Source organism: Salvelinus alpinus, chromosome 14 (genome assembly GCF_045679555.1).
Source record: "Salvelinus alpinus chromosome 14, SLU_Salpinus.1, whole genome shotgun sequence".
Taxonomy (NCBI): Eukaryota; Metazoa; Chordata; class Actinopteri; order Salmoniformes; family Salmonidae; genus Salvelinus; species Salvelinus alpinus.
In genome coordinates, this window is record NC_092099.1 from 20,171,928 (window position 1) to 20,195,694 (window position 23,767).

General features: G+C 43.7%; 1 protein-coding gene across 3 annotated transcripts in view; it reads right to left on the minus strand.

Moving 5' to 3' along the window:
• LOC139538571 (E3 ubiquitin-protein ligase Midline-1) overlaps positions 1-23,767 on the minus strand; it is a 66,852-nt gene that overhangs the window by 28,777 nt on the left and 14,308 nt on the right. Inside the window, exon 1 of one of the 3 annotated variants that reach the window (XM_071340749.1) lies at positions 19,589-19,822. The exons of the other annotated variants lie outside the window; for them this stretch is intronic. The gene's annotated coding sequence lies outside the window, so the exon portion shown is untranslated. Of the gene's footprint in view, positions 1-19,588; positions 19,823-23,767 lie in introns of those variants that run through there. 3 annotated transcript variants of the gene reach the window in all.

Below are 23,767 nucleotides of genomic sequence, written 5' to 3' on the forward strand. Positions count from 1 at the left end.
AAAATGATGCATTCATATTACAGTACACCTACTGTAATGTAAATACGGTATCAAAGCAAGTACTGAGTAATGACACACAGTACAATACGTTAAAATTGACTGTATTATACTGTAAAAAAAGTAAATTATACTGTAATCGGAATTAATTAATTAATGGATGAATGAATTACATTTATTGAGGGGAGGAGGTTTGTATTTCACAGTATTTTACTGTAATTACAGGGGATTGGTGCAAGCAGGTTGGCTGCTAGGTAAAGTGTTTACACGTTACAATATACTATATTGATGAATATTTGTTGTTTGATATCACTTGCACTTCTAGAAGCTTTAACAAAGGCTTCCCGAACTGGTAGCGACGATAGGGCAAAATGCTGAACAATTTAAGGTTTGAAGGTCATGAACAGTCAAAATCATGTTTTTTTTATGACATTGGATCAAAGTAAGATGACCAAAGTATGAAAAATGACTGTTGCTTTTACATTGATAAAGTTTGATCATAAAGTTACTGGCTCTCTCCCCCATGTCAAACACTTGGATTCAGGAGGCGGGGTTTATTAAGGCAGTAGGGTGACCTCACCCTAACTCTCATTTTAGTACACCAATGGTAACATGATATTCTCCTACCTAATTTCAATAAGTACCGCCTTGTCAGCAAATATATTTAAAAGTGTGCATTATTCATCTATGACAAAGATACTTATATGTTTCCCCTTTCATCTGTGTCTGGTGTTAGCTAGCTACTGGCTAGCTAGGTCATCATACGCTCCAAAGAGTTTTTTACTGTTGATAATACCCCAAATTACCATATAATTTACATTGTTACGTTACAGATTGTATTATACTTCCACAGAATTAGACCACTGACATAACAGGTCAGCAACACCCGCAGTGGAAAAAAACAAATGACTTCCATAGTCATATTGGCTATATTGTTACCCATTCGCTTCTTTATGAAAACTGTGTTTATTGTCACAACAGCATCTTTTCAGCATTCTCATTGGAAACATGATCATAATGCTGACCTGACAAAAAAGCAGAACACTGGGATGTTTTATCTTGACTTCTATCAAACTTGACCAGTAAGTTTCTCACACCGAGCACACGCTCCATCTTGCCCGGTAAACACTTTTACTGTCACGGCCGTTGAAAGAAGTGGACCAAAGTGCAGCGTCGTGAGCGTACATATTCCTTTTATTAGAATGTCGCCAACAAAACAAGAAACGAAAGAAACAACCGTGAAGCTTACAGGGCTATAGTGCCACTAACAAAGTTAACTACCCCCACTGAAAGAAGGGAAAAAGGGCTACCTAAATATGATTCCCAATCAGAGACAACGATAGACAGCTGTCCCTGATTGAGAACCATACCAGGCCAAAACATAGAAATAAAGAAACATAGAAAACATAAACATAGAATGCCCACCCCACATCACACCCTGACCTAACCAAATAGAGAAATAAAATGGCTCGCTAAGGTCAGGGCGTGACAGTACCCCCCCCCCCCCCCCCTCCCCCTCCAAAGGTGCAGACTCCGGCCGCAAAACCTGAACCTATAGGGGAGGGTCTGGGTTGGCATCTATCCGCGGTGGCGGATCTGGTGCGGGACGTAAACCCCGCTCCACCTCTGGCTCACCCCACTTTGGTGGCGCCTCTGGTGCGGAGACCCTCGTCGCCGACCCCGGACTGGGGACCCTCGTTGCGGGCCCCGGACTGGGAACCCTCGTTGCGGGCCCCGGACTGGGGACCCTCGTTGCGGGCCCCGGACTGGGGACCCTCGTTGCGGGCCCCGGACTGGGAACCCTCGATGGCGGCTCCGGACTGGGGGCCGTCGCTGGAGACTCCGGACTGGGAACCCTCGTTGCGGGCTTCGTGCCATGACTCCTCACTGGAGGCTTCGTGCCATGGATCATCACTGGAGGCTTCGTGCCATGGATCATCACTGGAGGCTTCGTGCCATGGATCATCACTGGAGGCTTCTTGCCATGGATCATCACTGGAGGCTTCTTGCCATGAATCATCACTGGAGGCTTCGTGCCATGGATCATCACTGGAGGCTTCGTGCCATGGATCATCACTGGAGGCTTCATGCCATGGATCATCACTGGAGGCTTCTTGCCATGGATCATCACTGGAGGCTTCTTGCCATGGATCATCACTGGAGGCTTCGTGCCATGGATCATCACTGGAGGCTTCTTGCCATGGTTCATCACTGGAGGCTTCGTGCCATGGATCATCACTGGAGGCTTCTTGCCATGGATCATCACTGGAGGCTTCGTGCCATGGATCATCTCTGGAGGCTCCTTGCCATGGATCATCACTGGAGTGAGGAGACGTATGGGCAGTCTGGTACATGGAGCTGCCACAGGGCTCACCAAGCTGGGAAGACATACAGGAGGCCTGGTTCTGGCAGCAGGCACAGGACTCACCAGGCTGGGGAGACATACCGGAGGCTTGGTTCTTGGGGGAGGCACCGGATACACTGGGCCATGGAGGCGCACTGGAGGTTTCGAGCATAGAGCCTGCACAACCCGTCCTGGCTGGATGTTTATCTTCGCCCTGCACATGCTGGGCGCTGGCACAGGACGCACTGGGCTGTGCAGATGCACCGGAGACACCGTGCGCAGAGCCGGCGCAGGATATCCTGGGCCGAAGAGACGCACTGGAGACCAGGCGTGCTGAGCCGACACCATCCGTCCTGGCTGGATGCTCACCCTAGCCCGGCAGATGCAGGGAGCTGGGAGGTAGTGCACCGGGCTGTGAACGCGCACTGGAGACACCGTGCGCTCCACCGCATAACACGGTGCCTGACCAGTACCACGGTTCTCCCCACGGTAAGCACGAGGAGTTGGCTCAGGTCTCCAACCTGACTCAGCCAATCTCCTCATGTGCCCCCCCCCAAATTTATTTTGGGGGCTGCCTCTCGGGCTTCCGTGCTAGCCGTGTTCCCTCGTAACGCTGGGCCCCTTTACTCGCTGCCTCCGCCTTCCTCGATGCTTCCACTTGCTCCCACGGCAGGCGATCCTTTCCGGCCAGGATGTCCTCCCATGTCCAGGATCCTTTGCCGTCCAGGATGTCCTCCCATGTCCAGGCCTCCTGAAAGCGCTGCTCCCCCTTACCACGCTGCTTGGTCCGTTTGTGGTGGGTAGTTCTGTCACGGCCATTGAAAGAAGTGGACCAAAGTGCAGCGTGGTCAGCGTACATATTCCTTTTATTAGAATGTCGCCAACAAAACAAGAAACGAAAGAAACGACCGTGAAGCTTATAGGGCTATAGTGCCACTAACAAAGTTAACTACCCACACTGAAAGGAGGGAAAAAGGGCTACCTAAGTGTGATTCCCAATCAGAGACAACGATAGACAGCTGTCCCTGATTGAGAACAATACCCGGCCAAAACATAGAAATAAAGAAACATAGAAAACAAAACATAGAATGCCCACCCCACATCACACCCTGACCTAACCAAATAGAGAAATAAAACGGCTCTCTAAGGTCAGGGCGTGACATTTATTGGACATTGAAACATGGAAATAGAGGAATGTGTTTGTGGTTGAAACAGTTGACTGAGACCGTGTTGATAGTCTCAGTTTGTTGGCACCAGTTGCACCGCTCTGTGGTCATGTGGGGGAAAAACTTCCTCTCCTAACGTCTGCAGTAACCAGGCAAGTTTGGCAGCCGCCTGTTGATGCCATCACATCGTATAACATCTGATCAATGCAAAACCTTGGCTTCCATCACACCTCCATAGCTAAAGGTTAAGGTATATACCGTAGCTCAGCTCACATGTTCCACTACCTGGAATGACCTTTAATCAATGACCTCATGGGATCACTATGACTATTGATATCTCATAATAAACCCTGTGTTAGTTTACCGTGCTAAGGCTCCAGCACAGCATGCTGGCTACAGAACTCAGGCAGTAATCGATTTAGATTGGTAATTACCCAGAGCCGGACCCCTGCCATGAGAACGCTCAAATTTCCTTTTTCACCACTGAAAGAGACATCCAGTTCTTCTTGGGTTGAGCAAAGATTGAGCAATGAATAACAATATCTCAGTAACCAATTACACTAGAGCAACTGGGCTTACCGTGATGAAATACTGTGGTTTAAATGTGGTACAAAACCACAGTAGTGTGCACAGTCTATTTTGACAACTAATCAAAACAGAATCCTCTGAGATGAGAAGTGTGTGTGAGTGGCCAGTGCACACTGCATAACGTCTGTCATGGAAATCTGCTCCAGTATGACGTTGATGGCCTACAGTAAATACAATTGCTGCCATTGTTCCTTCTTCATCCTAATCAACATTGGCATATCAGTCCCTCAGAGGGTTGCCACAAAACAACATTGTACAGTTGCCCTATCTTAATTTGTTCCAGTTTGCTACAGCAGGAAAGTATTACTGCAGGAACAGAAAATGTGAATTGTTATGTTGATTTCTAATTATTGTTCTTTTTTTGTAGGGGTTGAGCCATTTTTTGTTAGGTCAAATCAAGTCTGAATTTTTGGGGGGGAAAAGGACAAACTTTAGAAGCCTTTTTAAATCATGAATACACTAGAAGCTTGATCCTACATCTGTAGGACACATTTCCAGCCCTGTGTATTCACTGTATTGTATTGGACACTGGCCAATAGCTGTGTACAAATACTTCCACTATCAATCAATAGTGACCTCTACTTTCCTGATGGATTTAAGGCCAGACACCACACCCTAATCGGGTACCCCACCCCCCACCCCACCCCCCTTAGCTGGCAATGGTTTATTGTGATGTGATTAAGAGGTCACTAAATATAATCTATTTTGGTATTAAAATGTTTGATACATATTTTTTTCTAATATGCAAATGAGGCGCTATCAATTAAATATACAAATGTAAATATGTATGTTTAATGTATTTTTGGCACATTATTCAGAAGAAAATGTTATCTAGAATAAAAATTGTACAACACATCAACAATTCATTTTGTAACAGTCTGGAAAACATACTTTATCTAAGAATAACCACACAAAAGTTGATGAACGTAGATGCTTCTGGAGCTGAGAAAAAATGTGTTGGTGTGTTGGAAGAATCTAACTTTTGGGAAATGGCAGTTAAAGACAAGTACACTACATTTAGACTACTAAACGCCAAACGCCTATTTAGACCCAATCACCATCTCTTCAAAGAAAGTTACTACACATATTCCAGTTTGTAATGTCCCCTATGAAATGGGCTTTTAAATTGTGTTGGATTCAATGTAGTGAGCTTTGATATTATGGATATTTAAATATATATACAGTGCATTCGGAATGTATTGAGACCCCTTGATTTTTTCCACATTTTGTACGCTACAGCCTTATTCTAAAATTCAATTAAAAATAGTTTCAGGAAACTAGGCTTATGTCGCGGCTCATTACTTCACAGGAGACCTGTTTGAACGTAAACTTATTTTTTTTATCAAAATGTGTTTTTTGGCCTTCTCGAACATGTGAATTTGCCATCTGTAAAGACGAATAACATTGTTAAATTACGAGCCTAGTTGATTTAGCCAAAGAAAAGACAGCAACCTTCCCTCTAGCCATGATTGGATGAGATAATGAGTGGGCTGGACATGCCGAGAGATGAGTTTGGATTGGTCTGCAATGTGGCGCGCTTCTGTCTATTTGAACTGGTCAGTATGTCTAGGTAATCCTGTCTAATGCTTCTTTTTTTTTAAATGTATCGCGTATTAAAATTGCATATGTGTTGCTCCCCAATTTCTGGAGGACCGAGTTTTGAAATCAGTGGACTTCGAGTATGATAGCTATAGGAGATGGAGAAAACACCTTTCTCAGGATTACATCTTCAAACTAAGGGCAACCATTGCATCTGACAGGAGACGCGTCCATCCATGAATGATGTATACAGGTAAGATAGTCTAGCTAGCTACATTTTCAGATATTACACGTTTCTAATTTTGAGAGAAAGGGCCATTTGCTTGGCTAGCTATAGCCTAATGTTAGCTAGCTATTATTTGTCTATCAGAGCCATTTGCTTAGCTAGCTATAGCCTAATGTTAGCTAGCTAACAATGAACCTGGTTGGTTTGGTTTATTTACCTGCAGATTCATGCAGGGTAGTAACGTCATGAGTTGCGATTATGGTTCATTGTTTACCTAGCTAGCTACATGTTTTACCAAAAGACTCCATTATCCAAGTAACCATTTTGGTGCGTTCGTAAATTGAGTCTGGCCATATACTCCGATATCATAGCACTCTCATCTGTTTGTGTCAGAGCGCAGAATAACTGCTGAATTTACGAACGCTCAACACCCATTGAAGATGGTCGGTGTCAGTAAACGTCGGCAAGAAAGAGTAATTAAATTGTTGCCAGCAGCACAGTTAGTCACCAACGCTCCGGATAACATGAAAACAGCCTTACCAGCTCTGCTAGAGCGAGAAAAATGGTCAGAGTGGGATGTTCTCTCATTATGTGTATGGAAGTAGCTAGCAAGCTAGCCAATGTCAGCCAGTTAGCTTGGGTGCTTGACTGCCGTTGTGAGGTTCAGAGCGTTGGGTGTGCGCTCTGAACTCTCAATCTGACAGCACAGTTGCGGTTACCAACGCTCTGGATTGCATAACAGCCTAACCAGCTCTGCTAGGGCGAGTAATGTTCAGTGAGCTGTTCTGTTATTTCTGTCTGGAAGTAGCGATCAAGTTAGTTTGGGTGTTTGACTTTTGTTGTTAGTAGAGAACGCTTGGATCAACCCTTAAAGAGATGGGTGGGGCTAAAGCTTAAGAGGGTGTGAACGATGCTGAATGGGTCAAATTTTGCTACATAAGAACGATTTGAGCCGGTCGATCACAAATAGTTTTTTCCCCCTCATCAATCTGCACACAATACCCCGTAAAAAAAAAAGCAAAAACAGGTTTTGCTAATTTCTTAAAAATAAAAACTGAAATATCACATTTACAAAAGTATTCAGACCCTTTACTGAGTACTTTGTTGAAGCACCTTTGGCAGAGATTACAGCCTTGAGTCTTCTTGGGTATGACGCTACAAACAGGCACACCTGTTATTTGGGGAGTTTCTCCCATTCTTCTCTGCAGATGCTCTCAAGCGCTGTCAGGTTGGATGGGGAGTGTCGTTGCACAAGTAGTTTCAGGTCTCTCCAGAGATGTTTGATTGGGTTCAAGTGCGGGCTCTGGCTGGGCCACTCAAGGACATTCAGAGACTTGTCCCGAAGCCACTCCTACGTTGTCTTGGCTGTGTGCTTATGGTCATTGTCCTGTTGGAAGGTGAACCTTCGCCCAAATCTGAGGTCCTGAGTGCTCTGGAGCAGGTTTTCATCAATGATCTCTCTGTACTTTTCTCCATTCATCTTTCCCTCGATCCTGACTGGTCTCCCATTCCCTGAAGTTGAAAAACATCCCCACAGCATGATGCTGCCACCACCAGGGATAGTGCCAGGTTTCCTCCAGACGTGAAGCTTGGCATTCAGGCCAAAGAATTCAATCTTGGTTTCATCAGACCAGAGAATCTTGTTTCTCATGGTTTGAGAGTCCTTTAGGTGCCTTTTGGCAAACTCCAAGTTGACTGTCAAGTGCCTTTTACTGAATAGTGGCTTCCGTCTGGCCACTCTAATACATTTCCCAAAATAAATAAAAAACTGTTTTCGCTATGTCATTGTGGGGTATTGTGTGTATATTGATGAGGACATTTTTGTATTTAATACATTTTTGAAGAAGGCTGTAACATAACAAAATGTGGAAAAAGACAAGGGGTCTGAATACTTTTCAAAAATATATACGCAACATACAACAATTTCAAAGCTATTACTGAGTTACAGATCATATAAGGAAATCTACATAAATTCATTCTGCCCTAATCTATGGATTTCACAGCCACTGGGGAGCCAGGCCCAGCCAATCAGAATATTAGTTTTTTTCAGGCTCCAGTGATGGGATCAGCTAATGTGGACATACATATTGCGGGCCGAATGTTCCACCACCCCGTCTGGGTTGCCGAGGTCAGAGAAAAGTGGCTGTTGATTTTGGACCTCCTACGCAGGGAAAGCTGACAGCTGGATCTTCGAGCTGAGGTGATAATCTTTTATGGCAGTCCTGCCATACATCTTCGACGCTCCCGAAGACTGAGACACTCCAGACCCCAGTACTATCGAAGCCTTGCCCTTTGGAAGAAGACATCTCACCCCCACTAGCAGGCACGCAACCTGTGCAACCCCCCAGTGTACAGCACCCAGTGGACGTGATTACACCAACCTACCCCATGCCCAGCCTGACTCAACCCCTATTCCCCACACTCATCTAAGCAGTGACCCCCAGATGTGGACTACAACCAGGTAAATTACATAACTGTCAAGGACTCCTTCCAGCTGTCTCGGGTGGATGAGTCCCTTGACTTGGTGGTGGGGTCCACATGGTTTTCTTCTTTAGACCTTCGAAGTGGCTACTGGCAGGTGGCCATGGCTCCAGGGGACAAGGCAAAGACTGCGTTCACCACAGGAAAGGGCTGTGGCTGTTCAAGACCATGCTGTTCGGACTATGCAACTGCCCAGCAATGTTTGAACGACTGATGGAGAAAGTACTGGCTGGCATGCCTCCTGAATGCTGTCTAGTGTTCTTAGAGGATGTGTTGGCACATGGGCTGGACTTTGCTGCTGCCTTAGAGGCGCTGAGAGAGGTCTTAGAGAGGATCCGTGCCGCAGCCTCAAGCTGCACCCTGAAAAGTGTTGCTATGGGAGGTCATGTTCCTCGGCCACAGAGTGAGCAGTGAGGGTCTCAAATCAATGGAGGACAAAATCGTTGCAGTTCAGGACTGGCCTACCCCCAGAGACATTCACTAAGTACCGGCATTCTTGGGCCTAGCCCAATACTACAGGGGATTTGTGGAAGGCTTTTCAATAGTGGCTGCTTCTCTGAACTGGCTCCTGAAGAAAGGGAATGACTTCCAGTGGAACCAAGAGCAGCATGTTGCCTTTGAAGCCCTGAAAAAGGCCCTTTGTGATGCCCCCATCTTTGTTGCCCCAGACTCAGAGAGACACTTCACCCTGGCCACCGATACCAGTGGAAGGGTCTGGGAGCAGTCCTGTCACAGGTCAACCCGAAGGATGAGCAGGTAGTGGCATACTATAGACATACAGTACCATCAACAAGGCGGAGAGGAACTACTCCGTCACTCGCTGAGAACTCTTGGCAGTAGTGGACTTTACTCATCACTTCCGCCACCACCTCTGTGGCCTGCCCTTCGTTATACGAACAGACCACGCAGCTTTGAAGTGGCTTCTTTCCTTTAAAGAACCTGAGGGCCAAGTCGCCCGCTGGATAGAGCAGCTGCAGGCTTTCCAGTTCACCATTGTTCACTGTGCTGGGGAGAACCACTAAAATGCTGATGCACTGTCCAGGCGGCCATGTGGTCCTGAGTGCAAGCATTGTGAGCACACAGATGCTTGTGAAGTGCTGGCACTGTTGCCAGCAGACACTGATAGGTGGATAGAACAACAGCAGGCTGATCACGACCAACAGATGGTGTTTGGCTGGGTGGAGGAAAGATCTTGCCCCCCTGCGATGAGGTGGTGGAGCAGTCACCCATAGTGAGGGAACTGTGGTCATAGTGGCCTGGGTTAGAAATAAGAGATGGATAACTAAAAAGAAGCAGGTTGGAACCAGCCACAGGTGAGGCTCGTTCGCAGTTGGTATTCCCCAAGGTCCTGAGAGAAGAAGTGCTCGAGCTACACAATGGACGCCCTGGTGTAGGACATTTTGGTGTTACCAAGAGACTGAAGCGAACCCACCAATCCTTCTACTGGGGACAATGTAGACAGGATGTGGAGGATAGTGCCCTCACCATAGTGCCCTCAAAGCTCATCACTAAGCTAAGGACCCTAGGACTAAACATCTCCCTCTGCAATTGGATCTTGGACTTCCCGACCGGCCGCCCCCAGGTGGTAAGGGTAGGAAATAACACATCCAACACTCTGATCCTCAACACGGGGCCCATCAGGGGTGCGTGCTCAGTCCCCTCCTGTACTCCCATGACTGCATGGCCAGGCACGACTCCAACGCCATCATCAAGTTTGCCGATGACACAACAGCAGTAGGTCTGATCATTGACAACGATGAGACAGCCTGGGAGGAGGTCAGAGACCTGGTCGTGTGGTGCCAGGACAACAACCTCTCCTTCAACGTGATCAAGACAAAGGAGATGATTGTGGACTACAGGAAAAGGAGGACCGAGCCCGCCCACATTCTCATTGACGTGGCTGTAGTGGAACAGGTTGAATGCTTCAAGTTCCTTGGTGTCCACATCACCAACAAATCATAGTCCAAACACACTAAGACAGTCGTGAAGAGAGCACGACAAAGCCTATTCCCCCTCAGGAGACTGAAAATATTTGGTATGGGTCCTCAGATCCTCAAAAGGTTCTACAGCTGCACCATCGAGAGCATCCTGACTGGTTGCATCACTGCCTGGTATGGCAACTGCTCGGCCTCTGACTGCAAGGCACTACAGAGTGTAGTGCGTACGGCCCAGTACATCACTGGGGCCAAGTTTCCTGCCATCCAGCGCCTCTATATCAGGAAGGCCCTAAAAATGGTCAAAGACTCCAGCCACCCTAGTCATAGACTGTTCTCTCTGCTACCGCACAGGAAAGCGATACCGGAGGGTCATGTCGAGGTCCAAAAGGTTTCTTAACAGCTTCTACCCCAAGCCATAAGACTCCTGAACAGCTAATCAAAGGGCTACTCAGACCGCTCTTTTACACTGCTGCTACTCTCTGTTTATAATCTATGCATAGCCACTTTAACTCTGCCTACATGTACATTTTACCTCAATTACCTCAACTAACCGGTGCCCCGGCACATTGACTCTGTACCGGTACCCCCTGTATTTAGACTCTCTTGTTATTTTACGGCTGCTGTTCAATATTTTTTATATATTTTTTTATTTTCTCATTCCTATTTTTTACTTAAAACTTCTTATGGCTGCAATCCCGTTAACGGGATGACATGACAACAGCCAGTGAAAGTGCAGGGCGGCAAATTCAAACCGCAGAAATCTCATAATTAAAATTCCTCAAACATACATTTACATTTACATTTAAGTCATTTAGCAGACGCTCTTATCCAGAGCGACTTACAAATTGGTGCATTCACCTTATGATATCCAGTGGAACAACCACTTTACAATAGTGCATCTAACTCTTTTAAGGGGGGGGGGGGTTAGAAGGATTACTTTATCCTATCCTAGGTATTCCTTAAAGAGGTGGGGTTTCAGGTGTCTCCGGAAGGTGGTGATTGACTCCGCTGACCTGGCGTCGTGAGGGAGTTTGTTCCAACATTGGGGTGCCAGAGCAGCGAACAGTTTTGACTGGGCTGAGCGGGAACTGTACTTCCTCAGAGGTAGGGAGGCGAGCAGGCCAGAGGTGGATGAACGCAGTGCCCTTGTTTGGGTGTAGGGCCTGACATTTTTACTTTTGCGTTTTACTAAGAAAATGCTATGTTTTTTTATTTAAGTAGTATGTGTTCAGGAAGTGGAAATTAGTCTAAGCTATAAGAAGTTTGTTAATGGATATTTATATTTTGTGTTTTTAAGTTATCATTTCAGTTTTACTTGGTGTTATACCACCCAGGTGCATGTGACAAATACAATTTGATTGGATTTGATTTTGATTACACAAGGCAGCTGCAAGACCGCATGGATGTTGCCCACAGATTTGCCGGAGAGCAAGCCAAGGCAGCTGGTGTGCGACAAAAGAGAGGGTACGATGTGCAGGTGATGGGGCAACAATTTACATCAGGAGACCTGGTGTGGGTGTATGGCCCTAAGAGAGTGAAAGACAGGAGCCCCAAGCTGGACAGCAACTGGGTGGGTCCCTGCTACATGGTTGGCCGGGTTGGAGAGGTCGTATACCGAGTGAGGCTAGCATGGCCACACAGTTGTCACCCACCGAGACAGAATGTCGTCTTATCAGTGCCAGAACCAGGCCTACTGTAGCTCACCACATCCCAGAGACCGCAGCTCACCATCCAACAGAGACTGCGGCTCACCCTCCAGCGTCACCCATTCAACCCCCAGTTACCAGAGGGCCGGACGGCCTCACCTGTGGTTACCCGGCAACATAAGAGCCACTTCTGAGGTGAAGTGGTGACCCCAATGGGGGCACTGGTGCCTCCATCAAGGCCAAACACTACATTCCCTGCTTCCACTCTCGCACCCAGAGCTGGGCACCCTTCTCCGCCTACCCCCATTGCTCCAACCCGGAGGCTACAGCGTTCAGATACTTTATCCTTGGGGACGAGGACTTGAGGGAGGGAGCAATGTAGCGACCCTCAAGGGGTAGGGTGGGCAGACCCTGCCCCAACCTGTCAGCACCAGTCACATTCAATGTTTATGGTGTTTGTCATGGTAATAGAAAAGGGCTGCTCATAGGTTTTGTCGGGATATAACCAGTGTCTCTCTTGTGTTTATCTCTCTGGGGAGATACCTCCCGACTGTGATGTATCTAGTTCAGGCTAGGTTTGTTGTTTTGTGCAACTCCCTGTTACCCTGTGCAGTGTAACATTAAAATACCTTTTGGCGTTAACTGTATTTCCCTATCAGTCCATTTGTTATTTAAGCTATCAAAGTTATAAGATCGGGAAACCCGTAAACGCCACAGTATTTTGATATTTTTACTACATAAAAAAACAAAATGCTATTGTTGCCTTTTTCACTGGTGTTACCTATATTTTAATGACAATTCAACCTTTCCAGAATGTAATTTGATTATTTAATTTGCATATATATTCAAAGACAGAAAAGGTTCATGATAAAATTAAGAAATGTTTTTGATTAGTAATAATTTACTTTAAACAAAACACATTTTTTGTTTAACGTAAACGAGTGACTGTAACACCAGTGACCAGAAACACCAGTAACAAATCTTCAGACTATTCTACTAAAACCAGCAGGAACAGTAACACCAGTGATGGTAACACCAGTCACAAATCTGCAGAAAATATAGAATATCTAAGATGGTGGCCACAGTATCCAAACCACATTTCTTAAATTCTAAATAAATCACTTAATCATTTGATTTCATCAATTATTTTAATTAAATGTCCCTTAACCCTTACTTTAAACTGTGTAACACCAGTGACACATCTTAAGGCTTCACCTGAAATGACCAAATTAATCATTAAATTGCTATGAAGAGAGAGAGCCCTACATCCAATGAACCTTTGACCAGGTAAGAAGTTCGTTTTTTTAATTGTGGTTTTTATAATGGGGTAACACCAGTGACATTAAATTGAGGGACAGCTATTCCCTGTAAATTATTAATAAATAGTAGTTGATATTTAAGTATTTTAAGTAATACACAAAACAAATATAATACTTCCCTTGGTATTCTTAGATTTAAAGTGGGAGAAAAAAAAACATGGTACTAACTATGTTTTATGATATATACAGTACCAGTCAAATGTTTGGCAAGCGTGTACAAAGCTGTCATAAAGGCAAAGGGTGGCTACTTTGAATAATCTCAAATATAAAATATATTTTGATTTGTTTAACACTTTTTTGGTTACTACATGATTCCATATGTGTTATTTCATAGTTTTGATGTCTTCACTATTATTGTACAATGTAGAAAATAGTAAAATAAAGAAAAAGTATGGTGTGTCCATACTTTGACTGGTACTGTATATATATAAAAGTTTGCAATATAACTGTCTTACATATGTTTTATTAACATTGGTCTAGGGGTATGATTCTCGCTTGGGGGTGCGAGAGGTCCCGTGTTCAAATCCCTGACGAGCCCCCACTTATGTTACGAATCCCTTTGGCCCGACAGTCTAGGGGGAATGGTAATGGGACCCGCAACATAACTCATGCAAATTATAGTAGTGACAAAGTAAGAGTGAGAACGAAATAACCACAACAACTAATATCTACCGTCAAACACTCAGGGTTTATTTACAAACACATGGTAATGGGGGGAGCAGGAAAAGGGGCTGAGCTGGACCCAAGGAAAGAAATAATAAGTATCCACAAACACCCCTAAGCTAGACTAGCCTACTTCACCAACAGCTAACTAACTAACCAAAAATACAGTAGGTGGTGCGCCCAGTGTTAACTAGTGTATTTAACAAAGTATTCCTACGGGTAAAGTATGCCCATGGGCGACTTATCTTGGTACCCCCTTTTCCCACTGTCAAACAAACACCATAACAAAACCAATGCTCACCAGCTGTGTCCTCAAATACTGTTGACATTAGTAGGCAGATTGCCTTGGTACCTTTGTTCAGAGAGTCAGAGGTTGACTCCTATTTTTGTGTATTTGAACGTATAGCCGTAGCATTGAAATGGCCTGAAGAGGTATGGTGCCTACTACTTCAGTGTAAATTAACTGGTAAAGCCCAGGAGGTTTTGTCAGCGCTACCTCTGGAAGACAGTTGGAATTATGAAGTGGTCAAAGCTACTGTATGTTAATTTAAAAAAGGTTAAAATTCATAACATTTTGATAATTCATAATAGTATGATAAACTAAATAAATTAGATTTTCAATTGTATTTTGCATAATAAAGGAGCCAAACTCACGAACTAAACTATTCTCTTCATATTAACACAGAGAGAGATGTCACCCTACAAAGGATAAACCATCCTCATCACCACACCTACTATGATGCTTGAATTTGATGTCTTTGTTAATAAAAACACAAAACCAGCTCTCCTGTATGTACACACTATCGATAAGATCAGCTGAGGCTTGCGGCCAGCTGACCACGAATCAGAGGGCAGGTCAGAAACTTCCATCATGGAAACAAACAGAGAATCTTGTGATTATCTCTTACCAGTCACTTCTCCACACACAGCCTGGGTGACAGATGAACATAGCACTGGCTTAGATGCCTTGAAGAGCAGGAAAGAGCTGAGAACACCACTTTCCTTCCTTCAGGAGCCTTTCTCTCTGACATGGTTGGTCTCTCCTGGTCTCGCCTTTGCCACTATCTGTGAAATTCTCATCACGCACGCACGCACACACACACACACACACACACACACACACACACACACACACACACACACACACACACACACACACACACACACACACACACACACACACACACACACACACACACACACACACACACACACACACACACACACACACACACACACAGCCCCTCTCTCTTCTCTAATCCTCCTCTTAAAGAGTGCAATCCAAATAACTCCAGCAGACTGCAGAGACTTCTCAGGCTTTTCCTCTTTGTGTTGTGTTGTTGGCTGGAATCATTAACTTGGTCCCTGGAGACTTTGGGATGTAAATAATCCCCCTCCTCCATAGGGAGGATGTCAATCAAACCTGGTGGTGGAGACTGAGGGGGCTGGCTGCCAAGGAGACATCCCTGATTTAAGCAATAAGGCCCGACGACGTGTGGTATATGGCCAATGTACCACGACCAAGGGCTGTTCTTATGCACAACGCAACATGGAATGCCTGGATACAGCCCTTAGCTGTGGTATATTGGCCATATACCACAAACCCGCAAAGTGCCTTATTGCTATTATAAACTAGTTACCAACATATTTAGAACAGTAAACAAGTCATTTTACGACATACCCATGGTATATTGTCTGATACACCACGGCTTTCAGCCAATCAGTATCCAGAAGCCAAACTACCTGTTTTATAATGGTAATTAGGAAATTGCAATGTATGGGATAAGAGGGATATCGGGGAGTGGGGATATGGGGACATGGGGATGGGGGTATGGAAATGGGGGTGTGGGGATTTGGGGATGGGGACGTGGAGGTGGCACAGCTGAGCTGGCCTGTACATTGATATTGGAGCGGTCTAATGCACTGCATCTCAGTGTGACACCCTGGTTCGAAACCAGGCTGTATCACATCCGGTCGTGATTGGGAGTCCCATAGGGTGGCGCACAATTGGCCCAGTGTCGGCCGGGGTAGGTCGTCATTGTAAATCGTAATTTGTTGGCGAGCCTAGTTCAATAAAGGTGGCGAGCCTAGTGCAATAAAGGTAAATAAAATAAAAAATAAATATTGATTTGCAATAAGAGACTTGATACATGTAATATATGTGTACTTAGCTATTTAGATGGATTATTGTTCACCATACAATTTCATTGTTCATATGCTACAGTTATATATCTACAGGCATTTAGCTTGCGAGTACAGTATGAGCATTTTCTTCAAGACATAAGATCATTTTTAAATGCATGAGTAGGGATGGCATTGAGGAGAGTTGGCGGGGAGGTGTAAGGCTTTGGTTGCCATGGTGGTGTGCAACAGCTCGACAGTGCATCTTGGCTCTTGTGCCAAACAGCACTCTAATCCTTTCATGGCAAGTCCTCCAGCTCAGCTCTCTCTCTCTCCCAGATCAAAGCCTGCTTGTCTCCTACTGGGGCCCATGGCTGCCTGTCACTCTCCTCCTGCTCTCCTCTCCTCACCCGCAAGCTTTCCTCTTCTTACTGTGATGACTGGTCAAATGTTTTGAAAAGGCAAAGCAATTTGTTTACAAAGACTCTCTTCGCACAAGGCAATTGGACTTGTGAAGGGTCTTTCTGTTCTTAAGCTGACGACTTGACATTGAGAGGCTTGAGGAGTGTTACTGATGGAAGGTTTACACAAAGGATTCATAACAGAGGTGTTCAAGTTGGCGTTTAGTAAACCTGGGTTGCCTGCCCCTCTCTTCACATTTTAGCTTGACAGGAGCTTCCAATGAAAAATTTGTGAAATGTAGTGTGTTAAATATTAAATTAAAACAGCATTTTAACATGTATACATTGCCCTCATTTAAAAAGATCGGACAAAGGATATGCAAACAACTCATGACTGTAACACATATCCTGTACACACACAAAGCCGTGTTTGATTATTCTCACTTCGCTTGACAGAAGTATGTCCCACCCCTCATTATAATACCACATGTGCCAACTCTAAAAGACACCAACCCTGTACCCATCTGACACACAAATGACAATATATTTCTACACTATAGAAATACTGCATTGAAATAACTCTTATAGTATAGCTTCTGTATAGTTGCCTCTGTATAGTATAGCTTCTGTATAGTTGCTTCTGTATAGTTGCCTCTGTATAGTTTCCAGGTAAAGCTCCAGAGTATACGGGATTGGTCCATAATAGCATTTTCCACTCAACTTTTTAGAAATTCCATCATGATTGATGCAGCAGTGTTGTTTCCTCAGCAGTTAGGTTATTTGGGGACAAAACATTTTTTACTGGTAACAAGTGGTTTAGCAGCAGAAGGTCAAGTCCAATATCACACCCATTTGGAGCTGAAATAAAGATTGAGTGGAAACGGTTTTATTTTGTTACATTTTGAACCACTCCAAAAGGACATGTCTGGACTGTGGTTAAGCAACTGTCTCCACCTCACCCACATGAAATCCAACCTGATCCTAAATCCAGGCTGACGCACAAAGCTACATTTAGGATTTTCTGAGAGAAAAACAAAAGAAACAAAAGCATGATGGTTTTGAACTATTAACACTTTTTAATAAACTTCCCTCAACAACATAATAATACCATAAACAGTCAACTTCTGTTCCGTCAATTTGTAGTCTACATCTGACAGTACTTGACTGAAGTATATAGCGTCGAAACTGAGACTGGGATGAATTAGGTTAAACATTAGGGTACACTCTTAAAAAAAAAGATGCAAGTTGGAATCAAATAAGGTTCTTGAGAGCAATACCACAGGGAAACTATTTTGGAGTCTCGGAAGAATCATAAATGGGACGGTTCTTGAAAGAACCATACAAAAATTCCAAAACCAGGACAGGAATTGAATAGCCCTGCTTTAGGGTTTTAAACCTTATTTACATATTTCCCAGGGTGCCTTTAGAGTGAATTGTAGAGTTACCAGTACCACCTATGACTGTGGTCCCGTGTGGCTCAGTTGGTAGAGCATGGCGCTTGCAACGCCAGGGTTGTGGGTTCATTCCCCACGGGGGGACCAGGATGAATATGTATGAACTTTCCAATTTGTAAGTCGCTCTGGATAAGAGCGTCTGCTAAATGACTTAAATGTAAAAAAAAATGTAAATGTTTGCTAGTGACAGAGACATGATTGATGCATTTATTCATTGACATAGCTATGGCCTTCATGTATAATTTTGTCATAAAAATGTAATTATTTAATACAAGGCCTTCAGTTGAGGGCCTTCTTTTACTCTATAGAGTGGCCTGTAACTCATAGATTACTGCCCACATCAGGCCTGCAAATCACATTATGCTGGTTTGCAAAGCGAAGTGTAATTCCTATTGGAATCCAGCCTGAGTGGGGATATTAAATATTTTCAGAAGAAAAATCACCCGCAACCTGCATTCAGAATGACTGCCAGGGTTGGGAAGATTAAGATACTAGACTACTGTACCTTAATACCAACACTGGGGTTATTCTACACCACTGAGTGTTAATTTAACTCATTACAGTGCTAATTTAACTCTTGAATCAACACTATAAATGTTACACTGACAATCAAACACTAGTTAACACTGGCCAATTTCCTGTGTGCTATGAAAGGGACACATCTGCATGCTTCCATTCATTTGAAGAACCTTTTAGAATTCTGAAGAACCAGATGCCATGTCAAGAACCCCACACTTAACTCAAAGGTGCTTATTCGGGCAAGAGTTCTTGAAGGAACCTTAAGAACTGAGGAAGAACCATTTTAAGAACCTTCATTTTTTTCAATGTAGCAACAAATACAGCTTCATCAAATCCTGAATTCTTTGAATATTCATCAGTGAATGAAAAGTTATAAACCTCTTACGTAATTTACACTCAGAAATATTTACTTAGAAGTAATTGTCTTGTATATATGAGCATTTACCATTTGCTCTGATGACTACCATAATATAGAACAATTCTTCCAAACAGATGAATATTCATCCATGCTAAATAAGTCCATTAGTAGCTCAGGGCTACTTCCTTGGTGGTGCTGGGCAAGTCAAACATAAGAAATTGTGGCTTAGAAAAACCTTCTTGGAGTAGAAGATAAGGGATGGAACAGAGAAAGCACTGAGGCCTGATGGATCCAAGAGTCTAAAGCACATGGGTGTGTCAGATATGGGATGTGTCATATGGACTGGATTCACACAGATCCATCCATAATTTACTTGCTTTGGTCTGGTTGTTGAACAATTTAACTAGTCCACATGATTCCAACTAAACAGATAGATTCATATTGAAGATTTCTGAACATAATACACTTCTACAATGCAAGATTTCAGGTACAGGCCATATTCTCAAAACGAGCCATATTATTCCCCATTTTCAAAAAATGGCTTAACAAGGTCCATAAATATGCTTCATTAATCAAAATGCTGTTATGTCCTTCAAATCTTATGTCCTTCAAAAACCTCAAACTAGAAATACAAATCTTAAGGATTCATACAACACAATTACAAATGAACTTCTACTGCACATGTCCAGATAATGGATCACCATGTCAAGAAGCTCAAGAAGCTATGCCTATATATGACATGTTCAAGCAGCTCAGAATAAATAGCTAGAATCATTAATTACAACAACTTTCCACAACATTTAGCCCTTGCATAACAAGCACTACTCACATGCTATGGTCCAGGGTGGTCCTGTCCAACGGAGAGGAGAGATGTAACACCCACTGAACGGTTAAACACTCTACTGCATGTCACTGGCACATGGATGAAACTCTGCCTCCAAACAAAACACAGCCACCTAGTTAGTGTGGTGCCTCTCCCTCCCTCTGCCCCTGACCCAGCCGTAGCCGTATGTTCATGGAAGCGTGTAACGGGCTAGAGTAGCGTCACTTGCACTGGGTTATTTCATGGACGCGGCATCCATTAAAGGGCTGGGACTGTGCTCTTGGCCCTGACACTCCCCTGTCGCTCCCCTCTCTCCCCTCTCCACCCCATAAGACAAAAGGCAAGCAAACAAAGACGGGGGAGTATGGGGGAACCTTGGGGATCAGGCTGCACACAGATGGGGTCAGTCTCCAAGCCTCTGCTGCATCGCTGCATCACAACCATACATCATCACAAAAGATACATGAAGAATACACTGCTCAATAAAAGCTCCTCATGAGATCATGGTGAAATAAATGTGCAACTGCAAGAGGCCATACAATGGGAGAAGATCTAGGGGAAAGGAGGACTTCTTCATTGATGTGTTGATGTGTTAGCAAATCAGATGTGAGAAAACGCAGATGTAATCGAAGTGAAAGCATGCGTTAGGGATAGTTTTTTTCCCCCACAGACTTATTATAAGGTCGTATAGAATATTTATCTACACATTAAAACATCTAATAATAATAGAATCAGATAGGGGTTCTGCGGCTTGTAAATATCAACTTCATGAAAAACATGATTTTATAGATTTAGCGGAACCCTTATTTGAAGGTTCTATAATGAACCATGCTCCTAAAGTTCTAAATGGAACATGCACTGTTCTATAAAGAACCCTTTCCCAAGGTTCTATAAAGACCCATTAAAAAAGGTTTTATATAGCACCAAAAAACCTTCCGCTATGGTTACAACCATTTTTGTGGCTTTTAGAAGCCTTTTTTATGGTTCTTTATAGAACCTTTCTCAATCTGAAAGGTTCTTTGTAGATCCTTTTGAAGAACCATGCAGACTTTTTTATTCTGGTCAGTCATTATATTCCATAGGTGTTATTGCTGTGTTCATTGACAAGTTAAATCAAGTGAGCTACCTTTGAAACAGCTGGGTGTCCTTAAGGAGAGAATTGAGAACCACTGACCAAATTGGTCATCTTTCACAAGACACCATCACTGGCCAACGTCATCTAATATATGTAGTGGCATAACACAACACATTAGATAAACTGGAATGACACTCTTACTCATGGTTGCACAAAACGCCGCCGCTACTTACAATTTAATTATCACTAAAAGAGCAAATAATCATTTTGCGAACTGTAAATAAGAGCTTAAATGGTTCTTTGTGTCATTATGGTTGCACATAGAACCATCACCCTTTCCAAAGTCCTCAATTTTTTGTGTATATTCATTTAAGTAATTTAGAAGATACTCATATACAGAGCAACTTACAGTAGTGAGTGCATACATTTTTCATACTGGTCCCCCATGGGAATCAATCCCACAACCCTGGTGGTGTAAGCACCATGCTCTACCAACTGAGCCACATAGGACTGTGTACTCAACCACCCAAGTACGTTCAACCACCCAAGATACACAACGTTAACTTGAGGGATGAATCCAGCATGAACTGCACTGCACTGAACACAATCTGCATCATTCTGAGAGAACATTATCACTCCTGTTAAATTCTACCTTACTCCACTGTCCCCACGGACAGTTCTATGTGCACACGGTAACCATGGCAAAGGTTCAAGATTTTAATTACTCTGCTGGCCTATCAGTAAGATGATCTCCCCCAAGGGCTCACTACTGAAACACACAGGGTTGATGGATCAAATAAATAAACATATAAATGCATTTCCCTCTGCAGCAGTGTTCTACTACAATAAATGATGAACCCTCCTCTAATCTATCAACAATACAAACAAAAGAATAGCAACGAAGATAACATCTAGTATCCTCTTTACCTTTGCTTCGGGTTTTTCATTTGAGTAGCTGTGGTTGAGTTTCAAGCGAGTGGAACTGGAAAGCCATGTGTGTGCCACAGCACAAGATGCCCTTAATGTAAACAACCTTTGGACTGCATTCTGATTAGCTTGGATAACATATAGTTGGCTGTGAGGGGCTATAAGAGGCATTGACCTGGAAGTTATGCTTTTCCTTTGAGTATAGGGCGGCTATACTACAGCTTGATTGTCTCCATGGCTACGGCCCTGCCTGCCAGCACTGTGGCATCAGATTCCATGCAGCTTTTTCTCTGCTCTCTCTCACACAAGCTCTAGCCATTCAACAGCAGCCATGATCTGAATTGACACAGTGAGGTATGTTTTTAAGAACATAGATGGGGAAATACTTGGAGGTGTGCTGTTTATTTACAGTGAAAAGCAAATTCTCCACTGTAAAAAAAACATCAAGTATGTGTGTGAGTCTGAGTGTGCACAGCAAATTCTCCAGTATTAAATCAACACTGAAAGTGTGGATTTGTATAGACACTGGAACAGTGTTAAATTAACACATTGCCTTTCGAGTGAATTGTAGTTACCACCCATGACTGCATTTGTTAGTTACAGAGACATGGTTGTTGTATTCATCCGTTTAAAATGAAAGTACATTTATTTAAAAGGTCATGAACAGTCAAAATCATGTTTTTCATGGAGTAGGGTGATATTTGGATGAAACCAGATCAACGTAAGATCATAAAGTTGGGGTGTCAGCAAATATATTTAAACGTTTACATTATTCATCTATGGTAAAGATACTTACATGTTTCCCCTTTCATCTGTGTCTGGTGTTTGCTAGTTACTTGCTAGCTAGGTCTTCACCCAGCACGGAACAAAAGGGGGGAAGGGTCATTCAAAACACTATCAGTGCTGCTGTGAACCGCATCACATCAGACATGACAAACGGGAGATGTATATATAAAATGAAAATACAACATTCATGCAATTTAAATGTTTGAGTAGCTTTGTGTATTACCAAATTAGCTTGAGGTGATTTTACTGCAATACTGCTGTCTGCAACCACGCTGCTTGACCTTTATTTAATAAGGCAAGTCAGTTAAGAACAAATTCTTATTTACAATGACGGCCTACCAAAAGGCAAAAGGCCTCCTACGGGGATGGGGGCTGGGATTAAAAAAGAAAATATAGGACAAAACACACATCACGACAAGAGAGACACCACAACACAACATAAAAAGAGACCTAAGACAACTAAATAGCTTGGCAGCAACGCATGAAAAGACAGCATGGTAGCAACACAACATGACAACAACATGGTACAAACATTATTGGGCACAGACAACAGCACAAAGGGCAAGAAGGTAGAGACAACAATACATCACGCGAAGCAGCCACAACTGTCAGGAAGTGTCCATGATTGAGTCTTTGAATGAAGAGATGGAGATGAAACGGTCCAGTTTGAGTGTTTGTTGCAGCTCGTTCCAGTCGCAAGCTGCAGCGAACTGAAAAGAGGAGCAACCCAGGGATGTGTATGCTTTGGGGACCTTTAAAAGAATGTGACTGGCAGAACAGGTGTTGTATGTGGAGGATGAGGGCTGCAGTAGAGATCTCAGATAGGGGGGAGAGAGGCCTAGGAGGGTTTTACAAATAAGCATCAACCAGTGGGTCTTGCGATGGGTATACAGAGATGACCAGTTTACAGAGAAGTATAGAGTGCAGTGATGTGTCCTATAAGGAGCATTGGTGGCAAATCTGATGGCCGAATGGTAAAGAACATCTAGCCGCTCGATAGCACCCTCACCTGCCGATCTATAAATTATGTCTCCGTAGTCTAGCATGGGTAGGATTGTCATCTGAATCAGGGTTAGTTTGGCAGCTGCGGTGTAAGTGGAATGATTACGATAAAGGGATCCAAGTGTAGATTTAACCTTAGCCTGCAGCTTTGATATGTGCTGAGAGAAGGACAGTGTACCATCTTGCCATACTCCCAAGTACTTGTATGAGGTGACTACCTCAAGCTCTAAGCTCTCAGAGGTAGTAATCACACCTGTGGGGAGAGGGGCATTCTTCTTACCAAACCACATGACCTTTGTTTTGGAGGTGTTCAGAACAAGGTTAAGGGCAGAGAAAGCTTGTGTGTAGAGCATTTAACACAACATCCAGGGAGGGGCCAGCTGAGTATAAGACGG